Source organism: Mobula hypostoma, chromosome 1 (assembly GCF_963921235.1).
Source record: "Mobula hypostoma chromosome 1, sMobHyp1.1, whole genome shotgun sequence".
In the NCBI taxonomy this organism is placed as follows: Eukaryota; Metazoa; Chordata; class Chondrichthyes; order Myliobatiformes; family Myliobatidae; genus Mobula; species Mobula hypostoma.
Window position 1 is genome coordinate 89830314 of NC_086097.1, and position 12288 is coordinate 89842601.

The following is a 12288-nucleotide window of genomic DNA, read 5'->3' on the forward strand; positions in this document are numbered from 1 at the left end:
GGACTATTTATAAAGTTTGTTGTTTCCCTCTTAAAAGCTTTCTTCCCTTAGAGAACAGAATACGCAGGGAGCTGATAATGCAGGTTTGACTGAACTTTGGAATGCATCAGCACTTTAATGGAAGTCTTTCAGGTGTAGATAGTTTCCTGTAGATCTCCAGCTTGGCTAATGCATCAACTCTCACTCTAAACAGAGCAAGCTGTGAGGCCATTTAACCCACCATCCTGAAATCTGTGTCTAGAGTTTTAGTGACAGTGAATGAGGGATGGGATACCTTTTCACCATGGGATAAGCGTGATTCTTCTGGCAATGTAGAATTCCTTGGGTGAATCATCCTGGATTATGAACTGAAAATCTGCTCTGAGTCAGTGATAAATGTCCTATCATTGAGCTAAACATTGCAGGCTACTGGGAACTATAAAGAAATGGGCTTGATGCTTACAGAGTCCATTGCGTTCCAAAGTGCACCTGACTCAGAAACGTATCACTGGTCCTGTATTGTCGATAACACTAAAACCTAAAACCTACTGAATGGTCTGGAGTGAGTGTTTTGAGGATGATTTGAGGATGTTTCGGGAGTGTTTAAACTAATTTGCAAGGGGGATGGGACCCGGAGCAATAGAGCAGTGAAAGAAGTGCATGGAGTAAAGCCAGATCTAACATATAGAGAGGCTTTGAGGAAAGAGAGGCAGAATAAAGGGTGTAAAGGTAGTAAAGTAGAAGGGCTAAGCTGTGTGTACCTCAATGCAAGAAGCATCAGGAACAAAGGTGATGAACTGAGAGTTTGGATACACACATGGAATTATGATGTAGTGGCCATTACAGAGACTTGGCTGGCACCAGGGCAGGAATGGATTCTCAATATTCCTGGATTTCAGTGCTTTAAAAGGGATGGGGGGGGAGGGGAGGAGTGGTGGCATTACTGGTCAGGGATACTATTACAGCTACAGAAAGGGTGGGTAATGTAGCAGGATCCTCTTTTGAGTCAATATGGGTGGAAGTCAGGAACAGGACGGGAGCAGTTACTCTATTGCGGGTATTCTGTAGGCCCCCTGGTAGCAGCAAGGATACAGAGGAGCAGATTGGGAGGCAGATTTTGGAAAGGTGCAAAAATAACAGGGTTGTTATCATGGGTGACTTTAACTTCCCTAATATTGATTGGCACCTGATTAGTTCCAAGGGTTTAGATGGGGCAGAGTTTGTTAAGTGTGTCCAGGACGGATTCCTGTCACAGTAGGTTGACAGGCCGACTGGGGGAATGCTATACTAGATCTAGTACGAGGTAACGAACCGGGTCAGGTCACAGATCTCTCAGTGGGTGAGCATCTGGGGGACAGTGACCACCGCTCCCTGGCCTTTAGCATTATCATGGAAAAGGATAGAACCAGAGAGGACAGAAAAATTTTTAATTGGGGATGGGCAAATTATGAGGCTATAAGGCTAGAACTTGTGGGTGTGAATTGGGATGATATTTTTGCAGGGAAATGCACTATGGACATGTGGTCGATGTTTAGAGATCTCTTGCAGGATGTTAGGGATAAATTTGTCCTGGTGAGGAAGATAAAGAATGGTAGGGTGAAGGAACCATGGCTGACAAGTGAGGTGCTTAATCTAGTCAGGTGGAAAAAGGCAGCATACATGAGGTTTAGGAAGCAGGGATCAGATGGGTCTATTGAGGAATATAGGGAAGCAAGAAAGGAGCTTAAGAAGGGGCTGAGAAGAGCAAGAAGGGGGCATGAGAAGGCCTTGGCGAGTAGGGTAAAGGAAAACCCCAAGGCATTCTTCAATTATGTGAAGAACAAAAGAATGACAGGAGTGAAAGTAGGACCGATTAGAGATAAAGGTGGGAAGATGTGCCTGGAGGCTGTGGAAGTGAGCGAGGTCCTCAATGAATATTTCTCTTCGGTATTCACCAGTGAGAGGGAACATGATGATGGTGAGGACAATATGAATGAGGTTGATGTTCTGGAGCATGTTGATATTAAGGGAGAGGAGATGTTGGAGTTGGTAAAATACATGAGGATGGATAAGTCCCCGGGGCCTGGTGGAATATTTCCCAGGCTGCTCCACGAGGCGAGGGAAGAGATTGCTGAGCCTTTGGCTAGGATCTTTATGTCCTTGTTGTCCACGGGAATGGTACCGGAGGATTGGAGGGAGGCGAATGTTGTCCCCTTGTTCAAAAAAGGTAGTAGGGATAGTCCGGGTAATTATAGACCAGTGAGCCTTACGTCTGTGGTGGGAAAACTGTTGGAAAAGATTCTTAGAGATAGGATCTATGGGCATTTAGAGAATCATGGTCTGATCAGGGACAGTTAGCATGGCTTTGTGAAGGGCAGATTGTGTCTAACAAGCCTGATAGAGTTCTTTGAGGAGGTGACCAGGCATATAGATGAGGGTAGTGCAGTGGATGTGATCTACATGGATTTTAGTAAGGCATTTGACAAGGTTCCACATGGTAGGCTTATTCAGAAAGTCAGAAGGCATGGGATCCAGGGAAGTTTGGCCAAGTGGATTCAGAATTGGCTTGCCTGCAGAAGGCAGAGGGTCGTGGTGGAGGGAATAAGTTCAGATTGGAGGGTTGTGACTAGTGGTGTCCCACAAGGATCTGTTCTGGGACCTCTACTTTTCGTGATTTTTATTAATGACCTGGATGTCGGGGTAGAAGGGTGGGTTGGCAAGTTTGCCGAGGACACAAAGGTTGGTGGTGTTGTAGATAGTGTAGAGGATTGTCAAAGGTTGCAGAGAGACATTGATAGGATGCAGAAGTGGGCTGAGAAGTGGCAGATGGAGTTCAACCCGGAGAAGTGTGAGGTGGTACACTTTGGAAGGACAAACTCCAAGGCAGAGTACAAAGTAAATGGCAGGATACTTGGTAGTGCGGAGGAGCAGAGGGATCTGGGGGTACATGTCCATAGATCCCTGAAAGTTGCCTCACAGGTAGATAGGGTAGTTAAGAAAGCTTATGGGTTGTTAGCTTTCATAAGTCGAGGGATAGAGTTTAACAGTCGCGATGTAATGATGCAGCTCTATAAAACTCTGGTTAGGCCACACTTGGAGTACTGTGTCCAGTTCTAGTCACCTCACTATAGGAAGGATGTGGAAGCATTGGAAAGGGTACAAAGTAGATTTACCAGGATGCTGCCTGGTTTAGAGAGTATGCATTATGATCAGAGATTAAGGGAGCTAGGGCTTTACTCTTTGAAGAGAAGGAGGATGAGAGGAGACATGATAGAGGTGTATAAGATATTTAGAAGAATAGATAGAGTGGGTAGCCAGCGCCTCTTCCCCAGGGCACCACTGCTCAACACAAGAGGACATGGCTTTAAGGTAAGGGGTGGGAAGTTCAAGGGGGATATTAGAGGAAGGTTTTTTACTCAGAGTGGTTGGTGCATAGAATGCACTGCCTGAGTCAGTTGTGGAGGCAGATACACTAGTGAAGTTTAAGAGATTACTAGACAGTTATATGGAGGAATTTAAGGTGGGGGGTTATATGGGAGGCAGGGATTGAGGGTTGGCACAATATTGTGGGCCAAAGGGCCTGTAATGTGCTGTACTATTCTATCTATCTATTCCATTCGTAGAAGAGACAACGATCGAAGGGTACAGACTCAGAATGAAAGGCTGTCCCTTTAAAACTGGGATGCACAGGATCGAAATGAGTTGCAGAAAGTTGTTAACTCGGTCAGCCCCATCATGGTCTCTAGCCTTCCCAGCACCCAGGACATCTTCTAGAACCAATGCCTCAAAAAGATGGCATCCATCATTAAGGGCCCCATCACCCAGGACATTGCTACCATCATGGAGGAGGTACAGGAGCCTGAAGACACTCAATGATTCAGGAACAGCTTCTTCCCCTCTGCAATCAGATTTCCGAGCAGACATTGAACCCATGAACACTACCTCACTACTTCTTTTTATCTTTTTGCACTATTAATTTAACTTATTAAATATATATGAAACACCCTGTTTTCCATGGCTACGTAAGTCTAGGGAAGACACTCTCAAGTCCCACCAAACTCGTGAGATTGAGACGGCTCATCCCATCCCAAACCCCAGTTTGTGTGGATGCTGTGTAATTTGCTACCCTGTTACAAATTAGTGCCACAAAACTGCATGCGATTAAAGGAATTATACTTATGAATCTTAACTAAAGGGTTAGTAAAGAGTAACAAAAAGAAAAGGGCCCATTTTAATTAAACAGTCAAATGTGCATAAGTCGGGGCTCATCTTGAACTTTTCTGTCACTCACGCGCTGGGCCCTGGGTCAGTGTGAATGCCCACACCACCTTCCGAACGTCGCTCGCAATCCATCCTGAACAAACGGGTCTCCCACCGGATCGTATGCTACGACCAGTCCTCCCCAGTGTCTTCTCTCTTCATCTTCTCTTGAACAAAAGCCCAAGACCAACCTTATTGTCCCTCACCAAGAAAACCTCCCGCTAATTGGATGGCACATATTCCACATCATCCCTCATCTTCAACAATAACCCAAACAGGCTGAAAGCAGAACAAACAGCTCTTACAGAACTGATAACTGAAATACCTACAGCGTAACAGTGAAGATGTGAACCAGGGCACTACATATATATACTTACTGTAACTTAGTTTTTAATTATTATGTATTACAATGTTCTGCTGCCGCATTACAAGTTTCACAACATAACATATGCTGGTGATATTAATTCTGGTTCTGAGGAGGAATTTCTTCAGCCAGTGGGTAGTGACTCTGTGGAATTTATTGGCGCAGAGGACTGTAGACACTAAGTCATTGGCTGTATTTAAGGCAGATATTGATAGATTCTTGATTGATAATGAGGTGAAGGGGTTATAGGGGGAAGAGAGAGTATGGGATTAGGTGGCATGGTAGTGTAGTGGTTAGCACAACACTTTACAGTACCAGCAACATAGGTTCAGTTCCTGCCAAAAGGGTTTCCCCTGGGTGCTCTGGATGCTCTGGTTTCCTTCTACAGTCCAAAGATGCACTGGTTGGTAGGTTAGTTGGTCGTCATAAATTATCCCGTGATTAGCTTCGGTTAAGTCAGGGGTTGCTGGGTGGCACAGCTCGAAAGGCTGGAAGGGCCTGTTCTGCACTGAAGCCCAATAAATAATCAGCCATGAATTACTGGCGAATCAGACTCAATGGCAGAATGGCCTTATTCTGCTCCTGCTCTTATGGTCTGTATGGCCAGCAGTACTGTGTGACTATCTTCACCAAGACTTCATAATCTCCATTCAAGACAGGCAATCCTGCCTCCTGAAGAATAATCAAATAGACGAATAAAGTGCAAACCTAAAGGCACTGAGATAGATGGCTGAGTATTCGCAGAAAAATAGGTTTTAACAAGTACCTTATGGTTGAAAGATGGTTCAGAAAGTTAAAAGATGGATTTCCAGAGTTTGACATTGTTTTAAGAACCTAACCAGAACAGTGGTGTCAATGTTATATCCAGTGGTATTTGCCTTTCCTCACTGCAATGCAGTTGTGGCTTCCATTATTACAAGGTCCCAATACATCCTACTCCAAGGATAGATTCACAGTTAATTGCTAGGAGAAATGCAACACCTCTGGGAGTGCCGTCTTCCAGGTGAAGAGCCAAACAGAAGCATCACGTGGGCTCTCCACCCTCATATACAGTGGTGTGCAAAAGTTTGGGCACCCCCGTCAAAATTTCTGTTACTGTGACTAACTAAGCGAGTAAAGATGAACTGATTTCCAAAAGGCATAAAGTTAAAGATGACACATCTCTTTAATATTTCAAGCAAGAAAACTTCTTTATTTCCATCTTTCACAGTTTCAAAATAACAAAAAAGGAAAAGGGCCCAAAGCAAAGTTTGGGCACCCTGCATGGCAATACTTAGTAACACCCCCTTTGGCAACGCTTCTAAAAAGCTTGTAAATGCTTTTTGTAGCCAGCTAAAAGTCTTTCAATTTTTGTTTGGGGGATTTTCACCCATTCTTCCTTGCAAAAGGCTTCTAGTTCTGTGAGATTCTTGGGCCATCTTGCATGTACTGCTCTCTTGAGGTCTATCCACAGATTTTCGATGATGTTTAGGTCAGGGGACTGAGAGGGCCATGGCAAAACCTTCAGCTTGAGCCTCTTGAGGTAGTCCATTGTGGATTTTGAGGTGTGTTTAGGTTCATTATCCTGTTGTAGAAGCCATCCTCTTTTCAACTTCGACCTTTTTACAGACGATGTGAAGCTTGCTTCCAGAATTTGCTGGTATTTAATTGGATTCATTCTTCCCTCTGCCAGTGAAATGTTTCCAGTGCCACTGGCTGCAACACAAGCGCAAAGCATGATCGATCCACCCCCATGCTTAACAGTTGGAGAGGGGTTCTTTTTATGAAATTCTGCACCCTTTTTGCTCCAAACATAACCTTTGCTCATTGCGGCCAAAAAGTTCTATTCAAAAGGTTCAAAGGAACATCTAAACAAGCCTGATGCATTTTGGAAACAAGTCCTGTGGACTGATGAAGTTAAAATCGAACTGCGACATCTCTGGGAGTGCTGTCTTCCAGGTGAAGTGTCAAACGGAAGCATCACGTGGGCTCTCTACCTCCATTTATATTACAATGGTCACCTCAAAAAGTATTTCTTTGCTCGCAGAAATGTGTGGGTTATTCTGACATTTGGAACTATTAGCTATCTCTTTATTCAGGTGCTGACCTATTGAGAGAAAGCCTGTGGTTCTCATGGACCAGCATATCACTGGTTAAGTGGCAGGATGGTGCACTTGCAAATTCACTAAGAGCTCTACATATTTCATGAGAATTAACAGAGTGTGAAAGTCCCCAAACAATAACCACACACTGAAGATATGATTAAAGGTGTGACAAACCACCACAAAGATTAACAAATGCGACGAGTAAAGGCAGAAGTCAAAGGCAATGTCTTTGACCAAAAAGTTATCCCAGGATTTAAATGAAGTCAACAGAAACTCATAGATTCAAACAACTTACAGTGCAGAAGGAGGAGAGAGATTCATTTATAGCTTTTGGGGGTCAAGCATCAAGTCCAAGTTTGATCAGTTTAAGTTGTTTTAGCAGCCTGGCACATTGTTGTTGTTCTTGGACCAAAACCGGTACAAAGTGGCACTCTGAGCCCTATTCACAAATAGATTGCCCACTCTCCTACCTTTACACTTCATGCCTTCCTGTGTTAGAGAATCAACTGTAGCTACAATGCCACAAGGACAGTGAGTTTAGAATGTTGGCTGAGCCTCAAGGAACATTGGCAAAAAATATGAATGCATTCAACTCCATTTCAAGATGGCAGCCATTTTCCGCAGGGCAGGTTTCAGGAAATGGACCCACACCTCCCACAATAAGCAAGACCTGCATCTTTATAACCTCAGCAAGTCCCGAAGTGCTTCACAGCCAATGAAGTACTTTTAAAAACTGGTGGCTCACTGCAGCGTCCAAAATGCTGCAGTAAATTTGCAGTTCCCCAGAGGCCAATATGATAGTGAACTGAATTTTAGCCAGATGAATTGGGGAAAGAAGGCCTCCTGTGTTCTGTGAATAGCGGAGTCTCCTGTAACCAACCTAGAGACCAGTATAAGCCTTCATTTAAGGCCTCATCAGAGGAGCAGCACAGCCTCTCCCCAGTGATGAAGCTAGTGACAGACTCTATTTCACAAAAAGGCATCTAGCGTGGATCTCAAATCCATGCGGTCTTACTGCGAGCACCACCAATCAAGTCCCAGCTATGACTGCTGGCACTCGGGTCAACTACAACACATTAACCAGCACTCTGCTTTATATCGGTTCACCCAGCCGGAAATGAAAACAAGCAAACATGGGATCTCCCTATGCAAACTTACCTGGTTAAAGCTGCCCACGTGAAAACTGCTTTATCCAGTTTGAAGAAAAAGAAACACAACACAAGAGATACTGCAAATGCTGGAAATCTAAAGCAATACAAATCAGCAACAATGATCAGTGTGGCTCTAGAACAGCAAGTATGGTCTATCTTCTAAATCACAGAGCCACTCCAGCTTTGGAACTTCCTGCACATTTGCTAACGTCAGTGCTTTGGGCTTCTTGCTTGTACTGTTTCCACGTCCTTGCCAGGGGCGCACCCGGCGCATCAGGTGCATTGGCATGCTCGGCTGGAGCAAGCTGCAGTGCCCAGCAGCCTCGTGTTCAGATGGACTGAGGAGGAAATACTGCAGATCATAATCAGAGCTATTGAAATAGAGAAGAAGTGGTATCATGCATCTCAGCATGAACACACAGGCATGCATATACAAATGCACTGTGTGCACACAGATACACTCATTCACAGAGACACAAACTCACATAGAAAGACATGGTCAGACAAATATTAACACACAAAACATAGACCTACATGCATGTGCTTCATACACACATACACAAAACAGATAGGCGCACACTCGTGCCCATATACATATATATGCGCATGCGCGCGCGCGCACACCCACACACACGCACGCGCGCGCGCGCACACACACACACACACACACACACACGCACATTAGATTCAGGTACATAATCTGATCAATGGTTTCTTGTCCTTGTTTGGCTATATAATTGAATCACAAGTGATCTATATTTTAACTCAATGTCCCCAGCTTTGCTTCATGTCTCTTCTTTACTTACCCAACAGAATCCATGAACAGTTTTAGAAGCTGCTAATGACTCCCAGTGACTGTTGTTATTTTTGGGCAAGCATTCCACGTTCCCACTAACTTTTTCATGGGCAGATGCACCATGCGTTGATTGACTCCTGTCACTGAAGGTATTCACATCATTCCTACCTGGAGAAGCAAGGCAGCCATTCATGGATTCCCATTTGCCAGAAGGATGTACGGTACTGTGCAGAAGTCTTGAGCACATACTTATAGCTACGGTGCTTAAGACTTTTGCACAATACGGGATTTGTCGACGTGGAGCTGAGAGTGAATCTGGCGGGAGCAAAGGATATTGGGAATGGCGAGGGAGGAGTGGCATGGGAGGGGTGTGGGACAGGTGGCAGGGAAGTAGTGCCGGGGTGGGGGGGTGTGTTTGGTGTGGGTGCAGACACCCAGCCCTGGGATACCAGGTAAAGCCATTTGATTCCAAAAACACAGAACAAAAAGAGTGACAGAAGCAAGGTCAATCTGGAAATAATGGTCACATGACAGGATAGAAGGGTAGTAAAGGTCATCTGATTGCCAAGTAATGACCTCACACTTGGGAGCACCAGGGATTGTGCAGGAGGAACATAAGGATAATGCAAATCACGGAGTTTACAGTGGAAAGAGGAAAGATTGTAGCCAGAGGAAACTTGGGATATGTCAATTCGGTCACCCAATATTCACAATGTGAACATAAGTGCCATTTTGCTTGTGCAACTGTAAGAGTTTTATTGAATAACATTGGCTTACTGTGTCTTCGTGAAAAAGAAAATGCAGTTTCTCCTGCTCTGGCCTATATGTAACTCCAACATTAAACTAGTATAGTTGATATTTAACTGTCCTACGTTAACAATGAAGACATCTTTAAAAGGCAAGGCCTCTAAAAGGCAATATCCATCATCAAAGATCACGTTACCCAGGACACGCTCACTTCTCATTGCTACCATCATGGAGGAGGTACAGGAGCCTGAAGACACACACTCAATGTATTAGGGGCAACTTCTTCCCCTCCGCCATCTGATTGCCGAATGGACAGTGAGCCCATGAACACTACCTCACCATTTGTTGTTCTTTTCTGCACTACCTATTTGATGTTCATAATATATAGTTCTTATTGTAAGTTATAGTATATTCTATGTATTGCATTTTTGGGCAGACAGGGCTTCTCAGCCATGGTTAGCAGATCATCTGGTAGAAGGAAAACTCTGATCTCAAACCTCTTCTGCCTTGCAGCTGTACCCGCTCATGGGGAAGGCTTCAAAGTAAACCCCGAGGAAAAGTCCAGAGTCAGAGTCCCTGTATTGGTCTCTGCCATTCTTTTGGATTCATCAGCAGTGGGGAGAGGGGGAGCTTGCTGCATGGGCAACAGCTTACTCTCCATATTGTGCTGAACTGGCTTGCGTATGACAGAGACAGACAGGGCACAAGATCCACGGTCGCCCTCGCAGGTATTGCATTGCCTTATGTATTGCAGTGCTGCTGCAAAACAACACATTTCACGACACGTCCGTAATAATCAAACTGATTTGGATTCTAACAAGCCGCTTATCATGCTTTGAATTATGTATTTTTTGGAATGTAAACTTCACTACCAAGGCCAGCATTTATTGCTTACCCATTTCTACTATTAATGTGGCTTACCACCATCTTGAGCTGCTGCAGCTCTTTGTGGTGAAGGTACTTTCTTGGTGCTAATGGGGAGGGGGTGACACTTGGACACAGAGATCCAGGTCAGTGCCAAGTGACCCATTGGTTCTTTTTTCACTGATGCTGTTTTCATGTCGAGGAGGATCCCACAGCATAGCTGGCTGGGGCAACTTCAAAGTCAATCATATTGGTGCAGCCCTGGAGTCACTTATATGATGCCAAATTTGCCTCCATGAAGGAAATTTGTGCACCAGATGGGCCTTTACTGTAATCTAGTAGTTTGTGGTTACAGTTACTGAGGCCAACTTTTACGTAAACTTAATTCCTGCCATAATTAACTTAAGTTGCAGAGGTACTGTTGTGGGATTTCAACCCAGGTTGCTGGATTGTATGTCCAGGACCCTTGGTTAAAGATCGATTAATTCCACTGTACATGTTACCAATGAACAAGAAAGGTTTTGGAATAGACCAACAAGTGATTTGTCTTTACCACACAGTGTGTTCTAATTCTGACTAACACACTGACCCTCCCCCACACACCCGTCCTCCTCCACTCCCTCCTTTCCCCAGCTCCACTACTTCCTGCTGATTCAGGCACTCAAAGCCTGGCGTGCATCCAAGCTGAAGCACAAAGAACACACTTAATCACGAAGATGCTTTAGATTGGCCCTCAAGGACTACTTGTTGTTTTGTGCACTGTGGAGAATTTTACTGAAGTTTTCTGCTGCAGTAGAGAAGGAGAGCTTAACCCTTTAATATCCATCTAACACCAAGATATGTGCTCAGGACGCTTGGGCCTGTTTCAAAAGGAGGCTTATGAGCTGATTTAAGTCAGGGCATATTTGCCCTTGTCAGCTTTCCTCTCCCTCTACCACCTTTCTAGGTTGGATCTTATCCAAAAGCTGCTACCAATGTCTAGACTGACTGCAAGTGCCCTTAGTCACTGACCACACTGATTGTTCCCGTCCACATTGGCAGCAAGTGCCCTTTACTCATCACTGGCCACACTCAATGCCCATGTCAACATTGGTGGCGAGTATCCGTGGGCCATCACTGGCCACACTGGTCACATGTATCTTTGGACCATCACTGGCCATACTCACTGTCTTACCGCACTGGTTGCATGTATCCTTAGGCCATCGCTGGTTACCCTCCCTGCTCCTGTCCACAGTGGTGGAAAATGTCCTTGGGCCATCATTGGCCACAATTACTGCCCTGACGACACTGGTGACAAGTATGCTTGGCCCATCACTGGCTGTGCTCACTGACCTCCATTGGTTTCTTGTCCGCTACAACCCAAGTTGCACAGCTTTACTCACTGCCCTGGTCAACTCTTCGAGCTGTACACTCCTCCTGTTCTGACCTCCCATCTGCTTCATTCGTTGCCCTCCACTGGCCAAACTCTACCTTCTGAAACTGCCTCTTAAGACCCACCAGCCTCTACCTGCTTCTCAAGGCACCAGAATTCCTTGAGACAATTCGCTACCATCAAATGTCTGTATCCTAATATCTCCTTCAGTGAACCATTCTGTCTCTTCAGAGTATATTGCGGTTGTGCTGAAATGGAGAAATCAACCTTAAACTAACTTCCTGTCATGGTCCGGTCCATGAAGTCCGTATTCCGGTTCACAGTCCGGTCCATCGACCCTTGCTCCAGGTTTTCCTGTCTACCCTGGTTCTGTTCTTGTTGAGCTCTAATTGAGGCAGCTGATGCTCGTTGGGGCTGGCTGCATAAATACCTTCAGAGACCAGGGTGTGGCTGCTGGATTGTTCTTGTCCTTACTCCTTGTATCCCTTGCTCTGTCTTCTGTTTCCTCGCCTGAAGCCTTGCCGGTAACTCTCGCCTCGCCTGAAGTTCTCATTTCGCCTTGCATTGCCTGAAGCCTTGCCTTGCCTTGCCTTGTCTTGCTGTCTTGTCCTGGAGCCACCCCATACTTAGCTCCCTTCCTGTCCCTTGCCTCCGTCGGGTAAGCCAGGCCGTCTTGCTGTTACCTGCAGTTG